Below are 25,348 nucleotides of genomic sequence, written 5' to 3'. Positions count from 1 at the left end.
TCTTCCCCTCTTTTTCTTCCCCTCTTTTCCCCTCCTTTTCCCTTTTTTTCCCTCTCCCCCTTCTCCCTTTTCCCCCCTTCCCTCTTTCCCCCCCTTTCTTCTTTTCTTCCCTTCTTTCCCCTTCCCCCCCCCTTCCTCCTCCCCTCCCCCCCTCTCCCCCTTCCCTTTTTTCCCCCCTCCTTCCCCCCTTTTCCCTTCCCTTCTCCCTTTTCTTTTTCCCCCCCTTCCCTCCCCCCCCCCTTCCCCTCTTTCCCCTTCCTTCCTTTTTCTTCCTCTTCTCCCCCCCTCTCCTTCTCCCCCCCTCCCTCCCTCTCCCCCCCTTTTTCCCCTCTTTTTCCCTTTTTTCCTCCCCCCCCCTTTCCCCCCTCCTTTCCCCTTTCCCCTCCCTCCTTTTCCCCCCCCCCCCTTCTTTCTTTTTTTTTTTCCCCCCCTCTCTTCTCTCCTCCCTCCCCCCCTCTTCTCTCTCCTTTCCTTTTTTTTTTTTTCCCCCTTTTCCTTCCCCCCTTTTCCCCCCCCCCTTTTCCCTTTTCCTTTCCCCCCTCCCCCCCCTTCCCCCTCTTTTTTCCCCCCCCTTTCCTTTCTCCTCCCCTTCTTCCCCTTCCTTTCCTTTTTTTTCCCCCCCCCCTTTCTTTCCCCTTTCCCCCCCTTTCTTTTCCCCCCCTCTCTCCCTCCCTTTTTTCTTTCCCCTCCCCCCCCCCTTCCTTTTTTTCCCCCCTCTCCCCCCCTCCCTCCCCCCTTTTTCCCTTCCCTTCTCCTTTTTTTCTTCCTTTTTTTTTTTTTCCCCCTCCCCCTTTTCCCTCCCCCTCCTTCCTCTCTTCCCCTCCTTCCCTTTTTTTTTTTCCCCCCCCCCCCCCCCCTTTTCTCTCTCTCCTTCCCTCCCCCTTCCTTTCCCCCCCCCCCCCCCTTTTCCTTTTTCCCCCCCCCCTTTCCCCCCCTTCCCCCCTTCTCCCCCTCCCTTTTTCTTCCCCTCCTTCTCTTTCTTTTTTTCCCCTCCCCTTCTTTCCCCCCCTCCCTTTTCCCCCCTTCCCCCCCCCCCCCCTCTTCCCCCCCCTCCCCTCTCTCTTTTTTTCCCTCCCTCCTCTTCCTCCTTTTTTTCTCCCCCCCCCTCCCCCCTTTCTTCCCCCTTTCTTCTCTTTTTCCTTTCCTCTTTTTTTTTCCTTTTTCCTTTTCTTTTTTCCCCCCCCCCCCCCCCCCCCTCCCTCTTTCCTCCTTTCCTCTTTTTTCCCCCCTTTTTTCTTTTTTCCCCCTTTCTTCTCCCTTCCCCTTCCCCCTCCCCCCCCCCCTCTTCCCCCCCTTCTTTCTCTTCTTTCTCCCCTTCTTTTCCCCCCCTTCCCCCCCCCCCCCCCCCCCTTTCCCCCTTTCCTTCCTTTTTTTTCCTCTCCCCTCCCTTCTTCTCCCCCTCCTTTTTCCTCCCCCCCCTTCCCCTTCTCCCCCCTTTCCTTTTCCCCCCCCCCCTTTCCTTCTTCCCCCCCCCCCTCTTTTCCCCTTTTTTTTTCCCCCCCTCCCTTTCCTTTTCCTCCCCCCCCCTTCCTCCCCTTCTTCCCCCCCCCTCCTCCTTCCTTTCCCTCTCCCTTTTCCTTTTTTTCCTTTTTTTTCCCCCCCTTCCCCCCCCCTTTTTCCTTCCCTCTCTCCCTCCCTTCTTCTTTCCCCCCCCCCCCCCTCTTCTCTTCCTTCTTCCCCTCTTTCCCCCCCCCCCTTTCCCTCCCTCTTTTTTCTCCTTTCCCCCCCCCCCCCTTTCCCCCCCTTCCCCCCCCTTTCCCCCCCTCCCTTCCCCCCCCCCCCCCTTTCCTTCCTTCCCCTTTTTTCCCTCCCCTTTCCCCCCCTTCCTTTTCCCTTTTCTTCTTCTTCCCTCTCCCTTCTCTCCCTTCCTTCTTTTCCCCCCCCCCCTCTCCTTCTCCCTCCCCCTTTCCCCTCCCCTTCCCCTTTTTCCCCCTTCTCCTTTCCTTCTTTCTTTCCTTTTTCCTTTTCCTCTTCCCCTTTCTTCCCCCCCCCCCCCCCCCCTTTCCCCCCCCCCCCCTTTTCCTCCCCCCCCCCCCCTTTTTCTTCTTCTTCTTCTTTTCCTTTCCCCCCTTTCCCTTTCCCCCTTCCTTCCCCCTTCCCCTTTTCCTCCTCTTTTTCTTCCCCCCCCCCCCCTCTTTCCCTTCCCCTTCCCCTTCTCCCTCCTCCCCTCCTTCCCTTTTCCTCCTTTTCCCTCTTCTTTTCCCCTCTTCTTCCCCTCCTCTCCCTTTTTCCCCCTCCTTTTTTTTTTTCCCCTCCCCCCCCCCCCCCCCCCCCTTTCTTCCCTCTCCCCCTCCCCCCCCTTTCCCCTTCCCCCCCCTTCCTTTCCTCCCCCTTTCCCTCTCTTCCCCCCCTTCCTCTCTTCTCCTCCTCTCCTTTTCCCCCCCTCCCTTCCCCCCCCTCCTCCCCCCCTTTCCCCTTTTTCCTCCCCTTTTTTTCCCCCCCCCCCCCCCTCCCCCCTCCCTTTTCCCTCCTTTTCCCCCCCCCTCCCCCCCCCCCTTCCCCCCCCTCCCCCCCCCCTTCCCCCCCTTCCCCTCCTTTTTCCCCCCCCCCCCCCTTTTTTTTCCTCCTCCTTCCCTTTTTTTCCTTCCTCCTCCCCCCTTTTCCCCCCCCTTCCCCCCCCCCCCCCCCTCCCCCTTTTCTTCCCCCCCTTCCCCCTTCCTTTTTCCTTTTTCCTTTTCTTCCCTTTCCCCCCCCCCCTCTTCCCCCCCCCCCCCCCCCCCCCCCCTTTTTTCTTCCCTCCTTTTTTCCCCCCTTTTTTTCTTTTTTCCTCCCCTTTTTCCTTTTTTCCCCCCCCTTCCCTTTCTTTCCCTTTCTTTTTCCTCTTCCCCCCCCCCTCTCCCCTTCCTCCCTTTCCTCCTTCCCTTTCCCCTTTCCCCCCCTTCTTTCTTCTTTCTTTCCCCCCCCTTTTCTTTTTTCCTTTCCCCCCCTTTTCCCCCCTTCCTTCCCCCTCTTTCCCTCCCCCCCTTCCCCCCTTCTCCTCCCCCCCTTTCCTTTCCCTTCCCCCCCCCCCTTTTTCCCCCCCCCTTCTTCCCCTTTTTTTCCCTCCCCCCCCCCCCTCTTTCCTCTCTTTCTTTTTCTCCCCCCCTTCTTCCCTTTCCCCCCCCCCCTTTCCCTCCTTTTCCCTCTTTCCCCTTCCTCCTCTCCCCTCCCCTTTCCTTTCCTTCCCTTTCCCCCCCCCCCTTCCCCCCCCCTTTCTCTCCCCCTTCCCCCCTTTCTTTTCTTTCCCCTTCCTTCCCTCCCCCCCCCCCTTTTTTTTTTTCCTCCTTTTCCTCTCCCCCTCTTCTCTTCTCTTTTTTCCCCTTTCCTCCCCCCTCTCCTTCTTCCTTCCTCCCCTTTTCCCCTCCCCCCCCCCTTTTCTTCCTCCCTTCCTTCCCCTTTTTCTTTTTTTCTTTTTTTTCTCCTTTTCCTTCCCCCTCCTTTCCCCCTTTCCCTCCTCCTTCCCCCCCCTTTCCCCCTTTTCCTCCTTTTTCCTTTTTCCCCCTTCCCCCCCTCTCCCCTTTCTCCCCTTTTCTTCCCCTTCCCCCCTTTCCCCCCCTCCCCCCTTTTCCTCTCCCTTTCCTCCCCTCCCCCCTTTTTCCCCCCCCCTTTTTTCCTCCCCCCTTCCCCTTTTCTTTCTCCTTTTTTCCTCCCTCTTTTTCCTTTTTTCCCCCCCCCCCCCTCCTTTTCCTCTTTCCCCCCCCCTCTTCTTCCTCTTCTTCCTCCTCCCCCCCCCTTCCTCTCCCTTTTCCCTTTCCCTCCTTTCCCCCCTTTTCCCCTTCCTTCTCCCCTTCTTTCCTCTCCTTTCCCTCTTCCCCCCTTTCTTCTCTTCCTTCCTTTCTTCCCCTTCCCCCCTCTTCTCTTTTTCTTCCCCCTTTTTCCTTTTTTCCCTCTCCCCTTTTTTTCCTTTTTCTTTTTTTCCCCTCCCCTTCTCCCCCTCCCCCCTTCCCTTCTTCCTTTCCCCCCTTCTCCCTTTTCTCTCTTCTTCCCCCCCCTTTCCCCTCTTTTTTCTTTCCTCTTTTTCCTTTTCCCCTTTCTTTCCCTTTTCCCCCCTTTTTCCTCCCCTCCCTCCTCCCCTCCCTTTTCCCTCTTCTTTTTTCCTTCCTTCCCCTTCCCCCTTCCCCCCCCCCTTCCCCCTTCCTTTTTCTTCCTCCTCTTTTTCTTTCCCTTTTCCCCCCCTTTCTTTTTTTTTCCCCTCTCCTCCCTCTCCCTCTCTTTTTCTTCTCCCCTTTCCCCCCTCCTCCCCCTTCTTTCTTTTTCTCCCCTTCTTTTTCTCCCTCCCCCCTCCCTTTTTTCCTCCTTTCCCCTCTTTCTCCTTTTCCCCTTCCCTTTTCCTTCCCCCCCTTTCTCCCCCCCTTTCCTTCTCCCTCCCCCTCTTTTTTCCTTTTTCCTCCTTCTCTCTCCTCTCCTCTTTTTCCCCCTTCTCTCCTCCCCCTTCCCCTCCTTTCCCCTCCTTCTCTTTTCCCCCTCTTCTCCTCCTTCTCTTCCCTTTCCCCCTTTTCCCTCCTCTCTCTTTTTTTCCCTCTTTCTCCTCTTGTCCCCCTTCTTTCCCCTCTCTTTCCCCTCTCTTTCTCCTTTCCTCTTTCCCTTTCTCTCTCTTCTCTTTTCCCATTTTCTCTCTCTCCTTCTATCTGTGTCTCTCTCTCTGTCTCTCTCTCTCTTCTCTTTTCTCGTCTCTCTCTCTCACACAAAGTTCTGCAAATTTTATCCTGTGGCATTTTTTAAAATTCAAGTTGGCCGCCATAACATCAGAGAAAAATGGGAAAACTCCAAAAGCATCATAACTGCTCAACCATCAGCCTCAGAACAATAATTTTAATGTGTAAATTCATATTTGATGTGTGCTGAATCCAATGAAGCTATATACATTTGTCTTGGAGCTCAGTTAATTAGCATAAATCCAAAATGGCCGCAAACGAGACCAATATTTGGCTTCGAAATCAAAATATTTGCATAACTTTATAACTATATACTACAGAAATATTATATTTGCATCTTTATACTATAAAAGAGATTCCAATAAGCAATTAAAACCAACTTTTGACTAATTAGCTTATATAAGTTTCAGTCTGGGAAGACTAATCAATAACATCAGTGTCTGCATCAATAGCATGAGACTTTGTACAGTTGTGTCCACCACAAACAGTACACAAGAAGGTGCACTCCAAATCGGCCTTGTAACAGCCACACCGTTTTCCGCACCCTCCCTTGTAGGCACAGGATATAATTTTCAGCACTTTCTCTGGAGCAACCGGCCTGTTATTTTCCATTGGAACAAACAACCATCCCCATTCAGTTGGCGACAACTCTTTCGCCTGCCATTGTTGGACAGTATGGTATTCTCTAAAGCTATGATATTTTACAGCTACTGGAGTTGGAGGGAGTGATTCCAACTTAAAACCAGATGACGATAAAGAGACATATCGAAAATACTTGACATAACAATGTTTGTTCAGTGATTTCGATCTAACTGTTCTCTATAGCTTTAGCAGAAAAAACTCTCCAACACTTGCTATATCATTGTGAGTGCTGTTAGATTGAGAAAAGACACTAAAACAGTCCCAGTTGTCGTCATCATTAGTCTGTGCAAGAGCCTTCCTCTTCCCTTGATTGTAGAGGGCAGACACTGTATCACACCCTTTGATTGCATGCACAAACACCAGGTGCTGTTTGAGGTTGCTAAAAGCTGCTTGAATTTCATCTATACAGTATACTTGCAATAGGTTATGCCCAGAAAGCATATAGAGATCCATGTTCGAGGTGGCTTGTGCAACCATCATCAGCAGCAAATCAGTGTCAGTTGCCACAACAACAACAGGTAAATTTTGTGTTTAGGCAGTATCCATGACAGTTGATGCAATCGACCATTCAGCATCTGCGATGCTATGCTTCACAGTCAGATCTACTCCCTCAATTTTCCAATCAACGTTTTAATAAAGCGATGTTTATTTTTGCCATTCCCCCCACCAAAAAAAAAGTTTTTAGATGTGAGTTTCATTTCCAAATCAAAAACTATATCAGCTAATGTGTTTTGTTGTGTTCATTGCTGTTCAGGAGATTTTGGTTGAGGTTGCACTGCCATATCCACTGAAACACTAAAGACAGGAAACACTAAGGTCTATGCCCTAGTGTTGAAGCACATATATGCTACATAGTGGTCACAGACTTGGTCATAATGTGCATCAGTAGGCGAAGGCAAGCTTTTGGAGGAGGTGACCTCCATCAAGGATGAAGCATGCGTCAACAGGACGGAAGTTGAAGGTGGACACTTACTTTCGACTTTAGAATGTTACCAAGAACACTCTTCGTGTTTGTTTCTCATAATCCCTTTAATCAAATGAGGGTGGCTATTTGGCAAACTCGCGAAGGAGATAAGCTTTTTCCATCCAGAACTATCCTTAAATCACCACATGTAACCCTCATGAATAAACAATGTGCTATTCACCTCCAACTGAACACCACGGATAGTGATACGTTTGTTTTTTACCACTTATGCTGTATTTTCACTCTGTCGTTTTCTCTTCAATCTCATGTTGGCATACGTTTTTGCCCAGTAAGAGCCGAGCAAGCAGCATTTTATGCCAATGGAGCAAACAGCTTGATCCGCACTGACACACTTCCCAGCAATGACACCACTTGCTACACAGATCAGCGAGTTATTGTGCTCGCCATAGGAGAATGGAAAATGCATTTCCAGCCAATGGAGGAAGGTTTCATAGTCTTTTCTATCTCGGGCTGTGCTACTGGCATGAAGGCATGATTGTCAGATGTGTTACTATGCACACCCATAAAAGTTTCCAAGGCATCACAGATCGGGATTCAGCGGGGCATAGCATGCACCCATTTGCCAGTGTGCTGTCTGTAATTCCTCATTAATGTGTCATACCTCCAGAGGTTTACAGCAATTGCATCAAATCTTGTTCTATTGTTTGGTCACTGAAGTTTCCACTCCAGAATTTATCTGTTGTTCGAATGGAAAAATAACCTCTCTTCGTGAAGGCATAATACTGCTCAGCAGACATGATATCCATCAGCCATTTCATCTGATCAAGGTAGAGATGGGCAGATACCCTATATCCAATATCCATATGTAATATGGTCGTTTTGATAGACTACTCATCATAAGCAGTCTTTGGATACAAAACATGCTTATGTTCTGCTAAGTTTCTGAGACATATTTTCGCTCACATTGATGCCATAAGTTAAATTTGTGTCCTGACCTTGAACTTTATTATACAAAATGGCACCATATGTGTTTTTAAATATACAACCTATAACCTTAGCAAACATAATTGGTTCAAAAAATTAACATGAAATTCCCACAGATTTACATATGCCCCTAAACTATATGTGATATTGACGATACAGAAACACAGAAGGGAAATAATCTCTTTATCATAAACTCTCAAGCTTAATAAAACGTCTTTGTAATACTTTAATTCCAGTCAACCAGCCAAATGGAGTTTGAATATTTGGTGCCGTGTCTTTTCAAAAGGAATATCCTTACATTAAATAAACTAGTACCTAGCATTTGTATTTGTTCTCAGAACGGTGGGCAGCTTTCAGCGTAAAATAACTCTATTAAGCGTTTTTGTTTTATGATTATGAATGCATACGTCAATTCTGTAGTTTCGCCGTAGCACGTTTACTTACATGCTTAATTTACATCTAATTTGTAATAGTATATATATATATGTGTGTGTGTGTGTGTGTGTGTGTGTGTTGTGTGTGTGCGTGTGCGTGTGCGTGTGCGTGTGTGTGTGTATTTTATATGGGGGAAATGTGTGTCATCTATATGTACGCACATGTATGTTTAATAGTAGATGCATATGTCAATGTCTGCAAAGATTTGTGTATGTATATGCAAATGATTTTATGTGTTCTTATGTCTCTGCTTATACATACTTGGGAATGTATTTAAAGTATATGTTTTGTTATGTTATATAACATTACTTGAAATAAGTATTTTTAAATAAATAATTAGTTAAATGTCCCAGCCCAAAATACTCATTTGTTTGTAATCCAAAGGTATGTATGTGTGTATGTATGTATGTATGTATTTCTAAAAGTTAATACTTTCTAATTTTGCCCCAGGGCTTAGAAATACATTTTAAGTTGACCGTTGTTATATCCAAAATATAACTGTCTTCCGATCATTCTTGTTTTAAAGTGTTTGGCTAGTACTATGTTTTGTTCATTAGCCAAATAATATTAATTTTGTTTAGAAATGAATTAGGAAAAGGGCTGGGCAATGGACTGGGTTAGAGGGTTACAGGCATAGACAAATAGTTCGGCGGAGACTAAAACATCCCTGAGACTTGGATTTCTTTGGTATGCAATAACTAGACGAGTTGTAATGGGTTTTTTTTTTCTCTTAACAAAAAAGAAATGTTTTAATTTTGCTAATATTTTGTCTCTCTCTACGGATTTATCAGACTCGACATTAACTCCAGATGTTTTAGTGTTTTTTTTGTGTTTGTGGGTTTCTTTTGTTGGTAATGTACGAATGCAGAAGGCCTCTCGTTCAAGTCTCAAGAGGTCTGTTTCATCTTTTGAATCAAATATCGGGAGTTGTTCAATTGGAATTATTTCAAAGTTTTCATCTAGTGAATGGTCAGGTAGATTGAAATGATTGGCATTCCGTTTGTTTGTTAAAACTGATAAAAGTTGGAATGGGAATTTGTTCTCCATGTCCTGTTGCGCATTGACAGCGATTTTGAGATGTTAATAAGCAACATAACATATGGAAAATAAAGTTTATTACAAAACGGCACTTTAGCGCTATTGCTCCAAAAACACCCTTAACGCACTTACAACAATATGGATAATTTCCCAAGTCTGTGGATCGACAAACTAATGAAAAAAATATGCCAAATTTGGTCTGCTGGTACATATTTCGGCCCCAAGATTAAGTTAGAGTAGATTAGAATTAAATAAAAAAAAGTTATTTTATTTTATTACAATTCGACACTTTATTACAAAACGACACTCTACAGACCCCCCTACCCTTTCTCCTTACCTCTGGGGTCTAATAAAATTTTCTTTATTATTATTAATTTATCTATATTTAGATCACCCCATCTAAATTTGCGTCAAATTAAATTGTTATTAATTATTTTAGAGTAAGTATATTTATGTTTAAGAACGCAGTCAAAATTTATTAATGTCCCCTCTCCCTATTTTATTATTTTGATATTAATTTTCTAAATTTCCAAATTGTCCTAATATTTAGGTTTTTCCTGCCCCGAGTCAGACCACCGATCATATCGGAGGCCGCACTCGGCATAGGCGTGTTCGAAACCATAGAGGTATAGGAGCACGTTAAAACCGTATCTAAGTCTAAATCTAATTTGGCGCTCCTAACGATTCATTATGACCAAGATATAGATGTGAACGAGGCCCAACAGCACCCGAGGAAAATGCAACTCGACTCTGTATTCATACAATGAAATGATATATCTTATGCAAGTTAGGGAGCGGGACGTATCAAGAACATCTGTCTGAGGTTCCATTTGCTGAAGGTTCGATCCTCCTCAGTGGGCCCGTTTGATTATTTCCCGTCCCAACCAGTGGTCCATCAAAGGACGTCGTATGTGCTATCCTGTGTGTGGGATGTGGGAAGTCCACATAAAGATCCCTTTCTGTTATTTGGAAAGATTAGCCATGAGTAGTAAGGAGGCCTGTATGGGGCCATGACCTACTTTCCTGTGATCACGTGACCTTGGTAGGAGACAATGGGCTTTTGTGTAGGAAACAATGGCCTTTGTATAGGGGGGTGCAGGTGTCTGACCTTGGTAGGAAACAATGGCTTTTGTGTAGGAGACAATGACACAATGGTCTTTGTGTAGCAAACAATGACACAATGGCTTTTTTGTGTAGGAAACAATGGCCTTTGTATAGGGGGGTGCAGGTGTCTGGTCTCGGTAGGAAACAATGGCTTTTGTGTAGGAGACAATGGCACAATGGCCTTTGTGTAGGAAACAATGGTCTTTGTGTAGGAGACAATGACCTGGGTACAGGTGTGCGATCATGGTGTATTCAATTCAATGTATTGCATATTTACCAAACAAACTGGTGTCAGCAAACAAATAAAAGCAAAAGAAACAACAACATTAATAATAACAATATGTACAGGCCAGGTGTAAGTCTGACGTTGGTTTTGGCTTCATTGTATAACGTCTACTGTGTGTTGTATTTTTGTATTCACAGTGGACATAGACGTGGAATGTTTTGTCACAGTGTTTTATTCTAGACACCCAAAATAATAGCCGTTAAAAGATTTCTCGTGGGGAAGGACTGTAACTGTTTGCTGACTGTTTGGTTAAAGTGAGGCTTTCATGTCGCCAGACAAAATGCGTGTGTGATGATTTTTCATTCATTTGTATTTCTTTAGCACATTGTCGACGTTTTCTTTTTGTTGCCGTCATTCAGCCATTCATTCAGCCATTCATTAATTCGCTTTATAATAGAGGAGTACTTTATCAGACCTCTTCATCAGCCCTCATACAAAGGCATTTTATTACGCCTCTCCGAGTGTTTATGAAATCAGGTGAACTGTAAAAGACATACCGACGCGTGCCCGTCTTAAGTAGCAGAATAAATTTGTTATGGTTTGCACACTGACCGTCAAAGTTTGTTTGTGTTTAGCGACATCACTAGAGGACATTGATTTATGAATCATCGGTTATTGGATGAAAAACATAATTTTGACAGTTTTAGAGAGGAAACCCGCTACATTTTTTCCATGAGTAGCAAGTGATCTTTTATATACACAATCTCATACCCCTTATGGGGCCAGTATTTCATAATTAAATACAAACTTTTGTGTGTGTGTGTGCGTGCGTGCGTGCGTGTGTATGTGTGGTGTGTATTGTGTGTGTTGAGTGTGTGTGCGTGTGTGTGTGTTTGTGAAACACTACAGCCCATTCCTATGAAGAAAGAACGCGTGACTGCAACTCAACGTTCCCAACCTAACCTATGCTCTTTTAACTACATTTTAGACACGAGTATTTCCCAAGACTACAAGCCTTTATAGACAACCAGTGTATTATGTCTGGTATATCAAAGGCCGTGGTATGTGCTGTCCTGTACACACAACTCTTGATACTATAAAGTAGCGGCAGAAATATTAAATCACAAATCTAGTTATAGAGTAGAATACACAAAAAACAAACGCAATGGTTGAGAGAGAGAGAGAGAGAGAGAGAGAGAGAGAGAGAGAGAGAGAGAGAGAGAGAGAGAGAGAGAGAGAGAGAGAGAGAGATGTCACACGTGATTAATCCATTAGTGTAAGTCGGCGACACGCGCGCCGCCATGGGTTTAACAAGTAATACGTGTTAACCAAAGGGAAATAGCTGCATTTTTAAACAGAAAATTTCTCTAGAGTACTAGCCTTCGTACAGGGCTTTTTAATTACCAAATGGGTAAATACAGTGATCGATCTAGCATCGATCCCCATCGATGGCCAAATAGTCTATAGCCAACCAGTGCATTATGTCTGGTATATCAAAGGCAGTGGTATGTGCTGTCCTGTACATACAGCTCTTGCTACTATAAAGTAGCGGGGTAGAAATATCCAATCACAAATCTAGTCATAGAGTAAAAAACACAAAAAACCGCAATGGTTTGGTTTTTCATTTTTTATTTCTAAATGACAATCACTATAGACAACTACACATGCAATGGACACACATTGGGTTACATCGAGAGGCCTTAAGGGTGACACGTGAATAATATGAGTGTTCATTTCTGTTCATCTTCGTCGTCCTCCTCATCGTCGGTATCGTCGTCGTCTTGTTCGTCCAAATATTCGCCAATCCATGAACGATACTGATTTAATTTAGAACGAATCTGAGGTCTGAGATCTCTGTCTGGATTCACAAACTGTAGAATTTTTCTCGTGTTGGGGCCTTTGTCAAAGTAATGCATATACGTCAGAAAGCGAGAGTACGTGTCTTTAAATAACTTCCATTGCAGTGTCTTCATGTTTCTTTCGATGGCATCTTGGGACATGTTTTTTTCTTCGTAGCGTTTCCTCTTGCTTTCGAAATAGTCACGATTGATGTCGAATTCACGCTCGATCATCAGACGTACGCCTTCGTTTTCCAGATCGGACGACGGCTCTTCATTTCCCTCCTCGCACGTTTTTTCACGTGTCGCTGCAAGTCACTCCCGTCTTTAAAGACCAGACCGCACGTATCGCAAGACTGCATCCTCTTGACCTTTTTCAGATAGGGCTCTACCTCATCTTCTTCTTCGTCGTCGTCACTTTCGTAGGCGGGGTATGCCTGGTAGTTTTCTCTTGAATGCGTTTTTCTTTGCATGATTTGCACGTAGAGCTCTTTTTCTCCGACGGTGGTTGAAACTCTTCTGAGACATTCGCCGTTACGCTCGTGCTTTTATACCATTCGGACGGCCCCGTCTCTAAACCATTAGGTCGAAGGCGCCAATGTTCGGGCGTGGTCGGTTTCAAGTCCACCAAGAGATGTCCGTAGGGCCTGTGGGTAGCTTCCTCAAACCGTTGCATGAAATGACCAGTATTTTCCGGATACATCTGCCGTGCCAAGGTTAGGACTTGCTGCTTGTCGATGGGGTTGTTGAACAGTGCCAGGTAATGACAGTTTCTTCTCTGTGTCGGGTCTTTGCTGTTATAGAGGTTCTGGTTGATGGCAATCACAGAGAGGTTTCTGTGATGACTTCCTTCTGTGAACAGGTCGGTGATACGAGAATCTTTTCCAGCTGTAGACATCAGGTCATCCACCACGATGAGATTTCTGACTCTGGGATCCAAATAATGATCCTTTTCCAAATTCTCGGGTATGCCTTGAACAAATTTCACTCGAGCAACCATTTTGATCGTATCATAGAGAGGTTGCCATCGTTTGTAAAGCCAGATGATGCGCTGAGGAGGCGGCTGGATTTTACCATCCCTTAGCAGTTTGTACAACAAAAATGTCTTTCCACACGACGTGGGTCCCGACACGATCATGGTGAAGGGATGTAGCAATCTTAGGGGATGCTGCTGCTGTGGTGGTGGTGGCGGCTGCTGTGGTGGTGGTGGTGGTGGCTGCTGTGGTGGTGGTGGTGGTGGTGGCTGCTGTGGTGGTGGTGGTGGTGGTGGTGGTAGACATTTAGCATGTTTTTGTTGAAAATGTCTTAACATGGCGTCTCTCCGAGAGAATGTGAAACCACATTCTGAACATGTGCTCTGCATGACGACTCTAAATGAAATGACCATATCTGACCCACATAGTTCCTTTTATAGTTTATTTAGAAATGCTTCTGCAGTTTCGGGGCTTTCCAGCCCGTACCACTTTGTTGTTGTTGTTGTTGTTTCCGTTTCAGATCGGCCTTGGCTTGCTCTACCACCTGTTGTGTTGGGGACACCATGACGACTTTGGGTGTCGGAGGCTTGTTCTGTTCCTCTTTTTCTTTTTTCCATGTAGGGTCATACAGTTCTAGACATCGATCTACACTGTACATCATCTGACTTTTTCCACCACGTTGCACTGGAAAATGAGGTTGAAGTTTACCTTCTGCCTGCAGTTTATAGAAACGGGTCCACTTATCCACGTCGGGTACATATAACTTGTACTGGTCTGACATGTTGCTCCTCTGAAGGTTCTACCTCAAATGACGAGTTTTCCAAAACTATTTTACATATATACCTTATGACGCATAAAGATATGGTACAGGAATGTTTGAATGTGTGTGATACGTATGACCAGTGCCCCTCCTCCCAGGCACAAATCCCATCGTGCGAGCTCCCAAAAAAACATCGTTACCAACATATTACCCTTTACCAGTGTCACTACCATAGGGACACGTCCAGAGACACACTCAAGGACTCAGGACATAACTAAAAAAAGCTGTGTTGCAGTCACGCGTTCTTTCTCCATAGCAATGGGCTGGGAGTGTTTCACACACACACACACACACACACACACACACACACACACACGCACGCACGCACACACACACACACAAAAGTTTGTATTTAATTATGAAATACTGACCCCATAAGGGGTATGAGATTGTGTATATAAAAGATCACTTGCTACTCATGGAAACAATGTAGCGGGTTTCCTCTCTAAAACTGTCAAAATTATGTTTTTCATCCAATAACCGATGATTCATAAATCAATGTCCTCTAGTGATGTCGCTAAACACAAACACACTTTGACGGTCAGTGTGCAAACCATAACAAATTTATTCTGCTACTTAAGACGGGCACGCGTCGGTATGTCTTTTGCAGTTCACCTGGTTTCATAAACATTCGGAGAGGCGTAATAAAATGCCTTTGTATGAGGGCCGATGAAGAGGTCTGATAAAGTACTCCTCTATTATAAAGCGAATTAATGAATGGCTGAATGAATGGCTGAATGACGGCAACAAAGAAAACGTCGACAATGTGCTAAAGAAATACAAATGAATGAAAATCATCACACACGCATTTTGTCTGGCGACATGAAAGCCTCACTTTAAACCAAACAGTCAGCAAACAGTTACAGTCCTTCCCCACGAGAACTCTTTTAACGGCTATTATTTTGGGTGTCTAGAATAAAACACTGTGACAAATCATTCACGTCTATGTCCACTGTGAATACAAAAATACAACAACACAGTAGACGTTATACAATGAAGCCAAAACCAACGTCAGACTTACACCTGGCCTGTACATATTGTTATTATTAATTGTTGTTGTTTCTTTGCTTTTATTTGTTTGCTGACACCAGTTTGTTTGGTAATATGCAATACATTGAATTGAATACACCATGATCGCACACCTGTACCCAGGTCATTGTCTCCTACACAAAGACCATTGTTTCCTACACAAAGGCCATTGTGCCATTGTCTCCTACACAAAAGCCATTGTTTTCTACCGAGACCAGACACCTGCACCCCCCTATACAAAGGCCATTGTTTCCTACACAAAAAAGCCATTGTGTCATTGTTTGCTACACAAAGACCATTGTGTCATTGTCTCCTACACAAAAGCCATTGTTTCCTACCAAGGTCAGACACCTGCACCCCCCTATACAAAGGCCATTGTTTCCTACACAAAAGCCCATTGTCTCCTACCAAGGTCACGTGATCACGAGAAAGTAGGTCATGGCCCCATACAGGCCTCCTTACTACTGCCATGTGGCAACAACGGATTTCATCTGTGACCAAGTGTCGATATAACTGTGCGTAGGCTTAAATGTGTTACAATTTTTGCCATGTATCATTTATTATAAATACATTGGTACGACTGAAAACAAACCGTTTCTTGTCGTGGCTCTGTGACCAGGCCATTTCACATGCATACCACAACTTGATGCAACTTGTTAACGTATATTTCGCAACAAAAGGTAGTGTATTATTCTCGAGTGTAACCGGCGTCATCACATTGTTTGCCAAAGGGTGTTATATATATATATATATATATATATATATATATATATATATATATATATATATCAGAGATGGGGAATCGTAATCAGTAATCGATTGTAATCGATTACATGTTTTCATGTAATCGCAATCGTAATCGATTACATTGTTTGAGAATGTCATGATTACTCATAATTATTTACTAAACTTAGATGTGTTTAGCATCAACTCCAGTAACAGTGCCTATAGTTAGAAGCAGTACTGGTCAGTCAGTAGAACTGATCTCCCATTGTCTACTACTCTAATAGTAGAACTATTATTTGCCTTGAGAAACAGGGGATCATAACGTCTGGATTATCAAAAGAATGTTACCCAGGGGATGGAGACACACATTCACATGATGGTATCTATCGTGTTTACGTTTTCTATAAAACCACTTGAATGAATACAGTGTTCTAGTTAGCAATAAATAAAAGTGCGCTGCACCATGCCCCAGTTTTGTGTCCTAATTCATGGCCGTAAAAAAATGAATAAATATATATATATATATATATATATATATATATATATATATATATATACATTTGTTTTTATAATAAAACACTTGCGTTCCTCTGAATGCATATACAGCGTTATCACGGGTCTGAATTCAATTAAGAAACGCTTGACAATATCTCGTTTTGTCACAGGTGTGAAAGTCCACCAATGGTACCGTGGCAAACTTTCTTTTCTTTTGTTAGTGGTTACGACTGCAGACGGGCAGCCAGCCAGTCGTATCAAGCTTGATTCCATGTGCAGTCGTCCCCACCCTGTCGCAACCACAACCACATATAACGTAACTAATTAAGCAAACACCCAGCTGAAAGTAGTCTATCACGATAAACCTTGGTTTATTTTCCTTTAAAATATCTTAAAATATTAATACGTCTAATAAAAATTCCCGAAAGCCGATTTTAATAGATGTTCTACGAAACGCGGCGCCAAAACAAACACACCCAGACCAAGATACTTGTAATTTTCACCGATACAATTGGATCCTTATGGCACAAAGCAAGCATGACTGCAAATCGATTCATTAATAATAGTCATTTTTAGAATGTCAACAATTAAATGCAATGAGCAATTTGTGCACATGTATATGTATGCAGATATCAATTTAATTATTTATTTACTTGTTTGTTCTTTTCTTTCGTTCTTTATTTCTTCATTTATAGATTTAAAAAAAAAAAAAAAAATTGTGGATGGTATTAAATGGTATACCCCAACAAGTAATAGTGATCAGACAGTTCTAATTATGGCTTATTTCAATAATATAACAAAAGATATATGTTATGCATTGATACAATAATTATACCTATGGTTATGGGTACCTTTTCGTCAATAATCCAAATTTAAGAATAATAAATCTGGTTTTGGAAACTGATTCCCTCCCTGCAGTATACATACGTTTATAAATGTTTGAAATAATTTAATAAATAATCCAAAATTATCTGTTATGTCTTTCAATGAATGAAATCGGTATGGTTGTAAAATAAAGTGCATAACGTCATGGTGGTAACATCATTTCATTATTTGTGTAGATTTGTGGAAATGTAATCATGATTACATGACAATGTATTCGCAATCGTAATCGTGACATTCTAAAGTAATCGTAATCGTAATCGATTACTTTTGTCAAGTAATCGCCCTACATCTCTGATATATATATATATATATATATGTATATACCGGTACACACACACACACACACACACACACACACACACACACACACACACACACACACACACACACACAGAGAGAGAAACACACACACACACATTATTGACATTTAATCAAATGTACTACGGTTACATTCCATAATTGACGTATGTTTTGATAGTCATCAAACAAAACCATTTCAATGGCAATTTTACACTGAAACCTCTCTCTCTCTCTCTCTCTCTCTCTCTCTCTCTCTCTCTCTCTCTCTCTCTCTCTCTCTCTCTCTCTCTCTCTCTCTCTCTCTCTCTCTCTCTCTCTCCCGGGCTGTTTTCATTAAGAATGAACTAAAGGACAAAATATTGATAAATGGCAGCCATCTTGAAACTAGCTGAACAGCACCATAGAAGCTTATTTCATGTGTGCTTGTTGTTAACAATCATTCTTGAAAGATATTGGTTGTAGGAGCCAATAAAATCAAATCAAATCGTTGAGATTTTCACCTAAGCCACCCCACCCCATAGGCTTTTAGAACGTAGAGTACCACCTATTAATACTGTCAACATATATAAAAAAAACATCTCTTAAAATCAAATCCAGTTTGTACATTACATAAGTACAAACCAAATCATATTCTAAATGTGACAGTTATTGTCAAAAATACTTTAAAGTGTAAAATAAAATAACATTCGGCAGTCAAATTGATAAATGGCTGCCACCTCCAAAAGAAATTCCATATCCATATTCAACTAATTGAACAGCAAAATAAACATTTACTTCATATGATATGATGTTAACAACAATTCCTTAGGAATATTGACTGTAGAAGCTGAAAAATCAAATCAAAGCCATCCCTAACCCTGTTAGAAAATAGGCTGTCACCTATTGTTGCTGCCACAATTCAACACTACATCAGGGCTCGAAATGTTCCTGAGGCATCCTCCAAAAAACCAGGAGTAACAAACCAACTGTGTAGTGGGTGTTGTGTTCAACAATTTTCTAGGCCTCTTTTATAATATACTCTTCAAAAAAAGAAACGCAAAAGGGTACAAATGGGTTATAACTCCGATTTTATGTTTCCTACCGGTTCATGCTTTGTGAATATAAGGTCATTGCATGTCCCAAACACATTCCCACGGTTACATTCGATAAAACGCAGCTACTGTACAATAAAGTTCCAAAATGTGAATATTCGCAAAAACGCAGCCACGTGCAAACCATGTCACCACTGCACGTGCGTTGTCTGCACGTGCAACATGAACACCGACAGTATAAAAGTGCAGGGTGTTCGCTTGCCTGGCCTCTGTATCTGGCCGACAGTTGACAATCCAGGACATGCCACGTCTCAGTGAACCGCAGAGAAACAATGCCATCGGCCGACTAGACGCAGGCGAATCCAGAACGGCCGTTGCCAGGGCATTCCATGTGTCCCCAAGCACCATCTCCAGACTGTGTGACCGTTACCAGCAACATGGATCAACACGTGACCTCCCTAGATCCGGTCGACCACGGGTCACTACCCCCGGGCAGGACCGCTACATCCGGGTACGCCACCTTCGGGAACGATTGACTACTGCCACCTCCACAGCCGCAGCAATACCAGGTTTGCGCAGGATATCCGACCAGACCGTACGGAACCGCCTATGTGAGGTAGGAATTCGTGCCAGACGTCCAGTTCGAGGTGTCATCTTAACACCACAACACCGTCGACTCCGACTGCAGTGGTGCCAGATTCATCGACAATGGCCTCAACTGCGATGGAGACAGGTGTGGTTCAGTGACGAGTCCCGATTTCTGCTCCGACGTCATGATGGAAGATGTCGCGTGTATAGGCGTCGTGGTGAACATTATGCGGCAAACTGCGTGCAGGAAGTGGACAGATTCGGCGGGGGTAGTGTCATGGTGTGGGCAGCCATCTCACACACTGGCAGAACTGACCTGGTCCACGTGCAGGGCAACCTGAATGCACAGGGCTACATTGACCAGATCCTCCGGCCACACATCGTTCCAATTATGGCCAACGCCAACGCAGTGTTCCAACATGACAACGCCAGGCCTCACACAGCACGTCTCACAACGGCTTTCCTACAGAACAACAACATTAATGTCCTTCCTTGGCTATCGATATCACCTGATTTGAACCCAATTGAGCATCTATGGGACGAGTTGGACCGACGCCTCCGACAGCGACAACCACAGCCCCAGACCCTGCCCGAGCTGGCAGCAGCCTTGCAGGCCGAGTGGGCCACCATCCCCCGGGACGTCATCCGTACTCTGGTTGCTTCAATGGGCAGGCGGTGCCAGGCAGTTGTCAACACACGCGGAGGCCACACCCGGTATTGACTCCAGATGACCTTGACCTTGGTGGTGTGTCCTATCACTTACTCACAATGGACTAGAATGAATTGTGAACAATCCTGCAACATTTGGTAATTATCGGACTCACCATTCAATAATTAAATCAATTCTCCAAATGTTACGACAATGTGGTTTTGCGTTTCTTCTTTTGAAGAGTCTATATATAAAAGTCTAAAATAACATGGCTTTTGGCAGCCATATTGGTAAATGGCGGCCGTCTTGAAATAAATTATACTCATATCGCTGCTAGCTAAACAACATTGAAAAGGCTTACAACACTGACATAGTGTTAAGATAAATTTGTGTAGGATATGTGTTGCGCTCAATAATTTTTGTCTGGTCTTGGCTCCCGGCCTAAAACTGCCGTGCGCTAAAACAAACATAAAGGTATATACAATTTCAATAAATTTTGGCATCGCATTGTTTTACATGCACTTTTGCTGCTATGTTGCTATGTTAACAATATTTTACCTACGGGCCTACACTTTTCACTGAAAAGCCTCAGCCGGCTCCTCCTTCCAGGACAGGTAAGGGGTGGTGTGTGTGTGGGGGGGGGGGGGGGGGGGGGGGGGCTTCACTGGCAGGTGCAAGGAAGCACCAGTAATCTGACCGTATCCGGTAACAGGCAGAGGGTGGTATAGTGCTATGGAATTTGAAATGTCCCAAGAGAATGGGTGCACACCTTTGATGAAAACAATATATATATATATATATACACTACTCAAAAGAATTTAAGGGTCAAAAATTTATAACCAAATAAGTTTCAGAGTGTATTAGATTGATGATGTAAACTACACCAAATTTTTTATTTATTGTTCCATATTTACAAAAAACCACAAATAAACGTCACTGTATACAAGAAAGTCACATGACATGCTGTCAAAGTTGAAGGTTGTCAAACATGGATTTTACACATTAGAACATTCGTTTAATAGTGTGTGAATCCACCCCTGGCGCGAATACACTCGACACATCGTTGCCTCATGCTGTTGATCAGACGTCTGAAGAACTCTTGGGGAATGGCCTGCCACTCTGCCATAAGAAGTTGACCCAGATCATGAAGGTTGGCCGGAGGGGCATGGTTATCCCGAACTCTCCTGCCTAATTCGTTCCAGGCGTGCTCTATTGGGGCCAAGTCAGGCGAATATGCTGGCCAATCCATCCTGGCGATACCTTGTTGTCTGAGAAAGTCCTTACCACCCTGGCGCGGTGGGGATTGGCATTGTCATCCTGCAGAACTGCCCCGCCGCCAATCTGCTGAAGGCCTGGGAGAACCAACGGCCGGATAATCTCATTCAGATAGCGGATTCCATTCAGATTGCCATCCACCACATAGAGGGGGGTCCTGTGGTGGATAGAGATGCCGCCCCACACCATGACGCTGCCACCACCGAACCGGTGACGTTGTCTAACGTTAACGTCAGCGAAGCGCTCCCCAGGACGTCTGTAGACACGAACCCGACCTTCGTTGAACTGAAGACTAAACCTGGACTCATCAGTGAACATCACTCGACCTTACTGAACACGTTGCCACCGCAGATGAAGCGTGCACCAGTGACGTCTGGCCGTTCTGTGACGTGGTAGGAGTGGTGGTCGAACAGCCTGGCGACAGCAGCGTAGATTATTGGCTCTCAGACGATTGCGTATGGTTTGATCAGACACTCGAGTTCCAGTCGCAGTCCGCAGATTGTCACGTAATCGGCGTGCAGTGGTTGTGCGTTGACGTAGAGCCATATTGGTGATGTAGCGGTCCTCTCTATTTGTAGTGCTTCGGGGTCTTCCCGAACGTGGACGATTTCGAACAGAATTCGTTGCTTGGTACCATTGCCACAGTCGGCCAACGACACTCTGACTGACACCAAGTCTCAGAGCAACATTTCTTTGCGTATTGCCATCCTGAAGCCAAGCAATAGCCCTTCCTCGATCTTCGATAGTCAGCTGAAGTCGTACCATTGTCGAATTTGGAGTGTGTACCGTACACGAACGCAAGCTCCAATTATACGGAAATTAGCATTGGGAACATGGAATACACGTGCAAAGCGTGCAAATGAAGCGCTTTGTGAAAAAGCAAGTTATGGGCACTTAGCAGACCTTTCGCTTTCGCCCTAATTTACGTGCAAATGTAAGCATGTTTTCGCCAGTAGAACTAGTCGACAGTGTCAATGACAGTGGATTTTAATTCATTTATGGGTTGCTTAGACCCACTTTCGTCAAAATGGAACAATACCATGCGTGACATTATGGTCTAGCTAATATAATTGACATTCAGAAAATAATGTTGAAAATATCGTCTGACCCTTAAATCCTTTTGAGTAGTATATATATAGAACATGTGTAATACAATATCTCGCACGAGTAGTCGTATGACGTCATGACCTTTGGACGCTCAGCGTTCTGTCTATTCTACAAAATTTAACTAACTTTCCAGTCGAAGTAAGGTATTTAATTAAACTGGTTAATCACAATATGCAAAGGTGGTATGTAATAAATACAGAACCACATACCAGTTGTTAACTACTGCACGCGATCACAGTAAACTTATGCAATAAGCAAATGGCGTGCAGATAGCTATATGCTTAGCTAGTAACAAGAGATAATCAGTTCACAATGAACAGGAACAATATTGTTGTATTTATTACTCAAAACCATTTTTATTTCTTAAAAAAAACATTTTTTTTTATATTCAGCTACATAAACTACTCGCAGACCGTAGACTGTTCTCAGTATTAGTATAAATTAAATGTAACCCATGCTTTGTAGGGGGAAGTTTATATGGGGTATGGTGGCGCATACTAGGCTTTCGTCCCAAAATATTACCCGCCGTGTCGATGGCCAGGCCTCATTATTTGAGGCTATTTACACAACCTCCGTGTTTATAGTCACTTCTATGCTACGAGCTAGAGATGACGGCGTCCATTGCTGTTTTATTTAAGGAATTCATCTTTGTACGTACTATTTAGCACGGTGAATGTACGATAGTATCGATAAATATATTTTGTGTCGAGATTTTTGTTTACTCTATTATTTAAAATTTTTGCTTGGCGTTTGGAAGAGAAATAAATTGGTACGTACAACATTTAAGCCACTAAAACTATTACGATAGCCAGAAATCAATGGATATATAAATATTCATTCGACGAAAGAAAACGAAGCTTTAGTCATTTGTGAGTTTAATTTTTAAGAGAGGTTAGTTTAGCCTAAAACGTCGTTAAATGGCATTACATTCAGGATCTTCCCTTTAACACAAACTCACGAGGATTTATTAAACGCAATAATATGTAGCTAGTTTCAAAGTGGGAAGCAAAATTGTTACTAATCCTTTATCAAACAATAAAAGTAAGCAGAGTGGGTAAAAGGAAAACAAGTTTTAAAAATATTTCAGTCGGAGGTACAAGAGATTTCAGAAGTTGTATGCAACTGCCTCAGAGATGCAAATGATACTGAGGAGTAAATAAATAAATAAATAAATAAATAAATAAACATAATTATAAGTTTAGCGTATGCCTGTTGCAATGATTACTACTCGAAACCTTTTTTAAAGGAGTGAAAGAAAAATTAAAAATATAGTTGTAATTAATGTCTATGTGAGATTATTTTTGTTTATACGGAATAAATTTAAAAAATTTTTTTTTAAATACTTATACAGGTGGGGATTTAAATATTTTATTTCATAAATATTTGCACTGGAAATCAACATGAACATTTAACTATGATTCTAATTGTTAAAAGCAGCAAATACATTTCAATTTAATTACTTTTATTGTACGTGGCTTTCATGGCGGTTTACCCATTTTCAACAGTTTTGGTCCCTGAACATAAGAGATATAAAAACGTGTTTTTCGAACTCTCTTTCGTTTTTTCGCTATGATTCAATATATTAAGCTGACATTTTGTGTATATAGCTTTATCATGTACTCTTACAGGTCAAGTTTGACTTTCATGTCGATTTTTACATTTGGCATAGTTTTATGGCCCTTGTACTTAGGAGATACGAAAATGTGTTGGGCTCGGTAGGGGACACGTATTGCTTTAGCAGTACGCTAAGAAAGGAAACAGAGACGCACGAAAGAAACTCTCTGCACTCAGGATATACACTCCAGCCAGTGCACCACGACTGGTACATCAAAGGCCGTGGTATGTGCTATCCTGTCTATGGGATGGTGCATATAAAAGGTCCCATACTGCTAATCGAAAAGAGTAGCCCATGAAGTGGCGACAGCGGGTTTCCTCTCTCATTATCTGTGTGGTTCTTAACCATATGTCCGACGCCATATACCGTAAATAAAATGTGCTGAGTGTGTCGTTAAATAAATCATTTCCTTCAGGATATACACGTGATACGCAAAACGAGTCACGGACGACATTGATAATCACTTTTATTGGAAAAGATAATAGCCGGACTAAAGTTGTTTGTTATTTGTTTTTTACAGGACGTTACATGGAATACATTATTCGGCTCACTGAAAGAAATCACCATGTCAATCAGATCAAAAGGAGTGGTTTAAAGAATTGCTGTCTCCAGGTTTACAGTGCGGAAATAAAAGAATATTAAATTAATGAACCGTTCTTCTGTTTTACTGTCTTAAATAGATACATGGATGGATGGTTTGGTGATAGATAGACGGATGGAGGAATGCAGAGATCCAGTTAGGTGCGCTAATAAAATGTAATGAATTAAAACACTACATTCCACATGATATAAATGTATAAAACAAACATATGCATTAATTGATCTGTAGCTAGTAATATATTAGTAGTAGCTAGAAATACATTAGCTTTGACACAGTTTTGTACAAAAACATATTTATTTACTATGTATTGTCGTTATTTTGTTTTAGCTATGTTTTTATTGCAATTTATTACATACCCGTTTAAATTTACTATAGTAATAAAGACCATTCTGACCGTGAAATAAAAAACGATGTTTTATTTAACGTATATGTAATACAGAATCGCGCATGTGAAGGTAAGATGTTCACCTGTATATTTCATTCATTTCGACTTATTTCCGTGCTTATATCCAATTAAGGCTCAAGCACGCTGTCCTGTGCACACACACCTCCGCTATCTGGGCTGTCTGTCTAGGACAGTGGGATAGTTGTTAGTTGGTTAGTGAGAGATAAGAGGGTGTAGTGGCCTTACACCTACCCAGTGAGCCATTAAGAACCCGCTCTGGGTTGGAGTTGGTACCGGGCTGCGAACCCTGTACCTACCAGCCTGTAGTCCGATGGCTTAACCAGTGCGCCATATCCCTTTCCAGGACGTTCAGCGTTCTGTCAATTCCACAACATTCAACTAGCTTTCCATCGAAATAAGTTGTGTTATTTAATTAAACTTTTGTTAATCATTATATACAGTTATTTCCCCCATATTATTTAGTGCACTCATGTATAATGCGCAATATTTATACCAGTCGACCGCTGCGTGGTTTCGTGACATAATAATCTTGCACACTATAAACTCGTGCAATAAACAAAACGAACTGGTAGTATATTATACACCGTTACATGTATTTATTCACAATGTAAGGCTAGCAGAAGCTAACACAAGTATTGTTTGTACTATTATCCTGTTCAATTATTTAGACCCAAAGTTTTTTGCAAATGTTACGTTTATTTCCTATTCGATATTTGTTTTCTTTGCATTTACATGAAAACAAACCCAATCCCCGACAGGTTTTATATACAAATCATCATATAAAATGCACGAAGTTGACTTAATTCCACTTTTTAAAAACCTCTGTGTCTTTTGAATGCACGTTATTTCTCCTATAAATAACTAAGGTCATTTGCATATCAAAAGCATCATTCTATAGTGCGTTTCAAACTAATGTTCGGTTCTATCGTCCTATCCGCACAAATCGTAGTATGACCTATATTTAAGAAAATATCTGTAAACATGAAGCAGGCGCGGATTCAGGTGGGGAGTTCAAGTGACA

At 43.1% G+C, this 25,348-nt stretch overlaps 1 long non-coding RNA gene across 1 annotated transcript in view; it reads left to right on the top strand.

Annotated features, from left to right (window-relative positions):
* Nucleotides 1–23,967, top strand: part of LOC121369068 — a 54,304-nt gene extending 30,337 nt beyond the window's left edge. Inside the window, exon 2 of the long non-coding RNA XR_005957551.1 lies at nucleotides 23,841–23,967. This is a non-coding gene — a long non-coding RNA (uncharacterized LOC121369068). The remainder of the gene's footprint in view (nucleotides 1–23,840) is intronic.
* The last annotated feature ends 1,381 nt before the right edge of the window (nucleotides 23,968–25,348 follow it).

Source organism: Gigantopelta aegis, chromosome 3 (assembly GCF_016097555.1).
Source record: "Gigantopelta aegis isolate Gae_Host chromosome 3, Gae_host_genome, whole genome shotgun sequence".
Classification (NCBI taxonomy): Eukaryota; Metazoa; Mollusca; class Gastropoda; order Neomphalida; family Peltospiridae; genus Gigantopelta; species Gigantopelta aegis.
The sequence above is the reverse complement of the archived record's forward strand: the minus strand, read 5'-3'. Positions and strand labels throughout refer to the sequence as shown.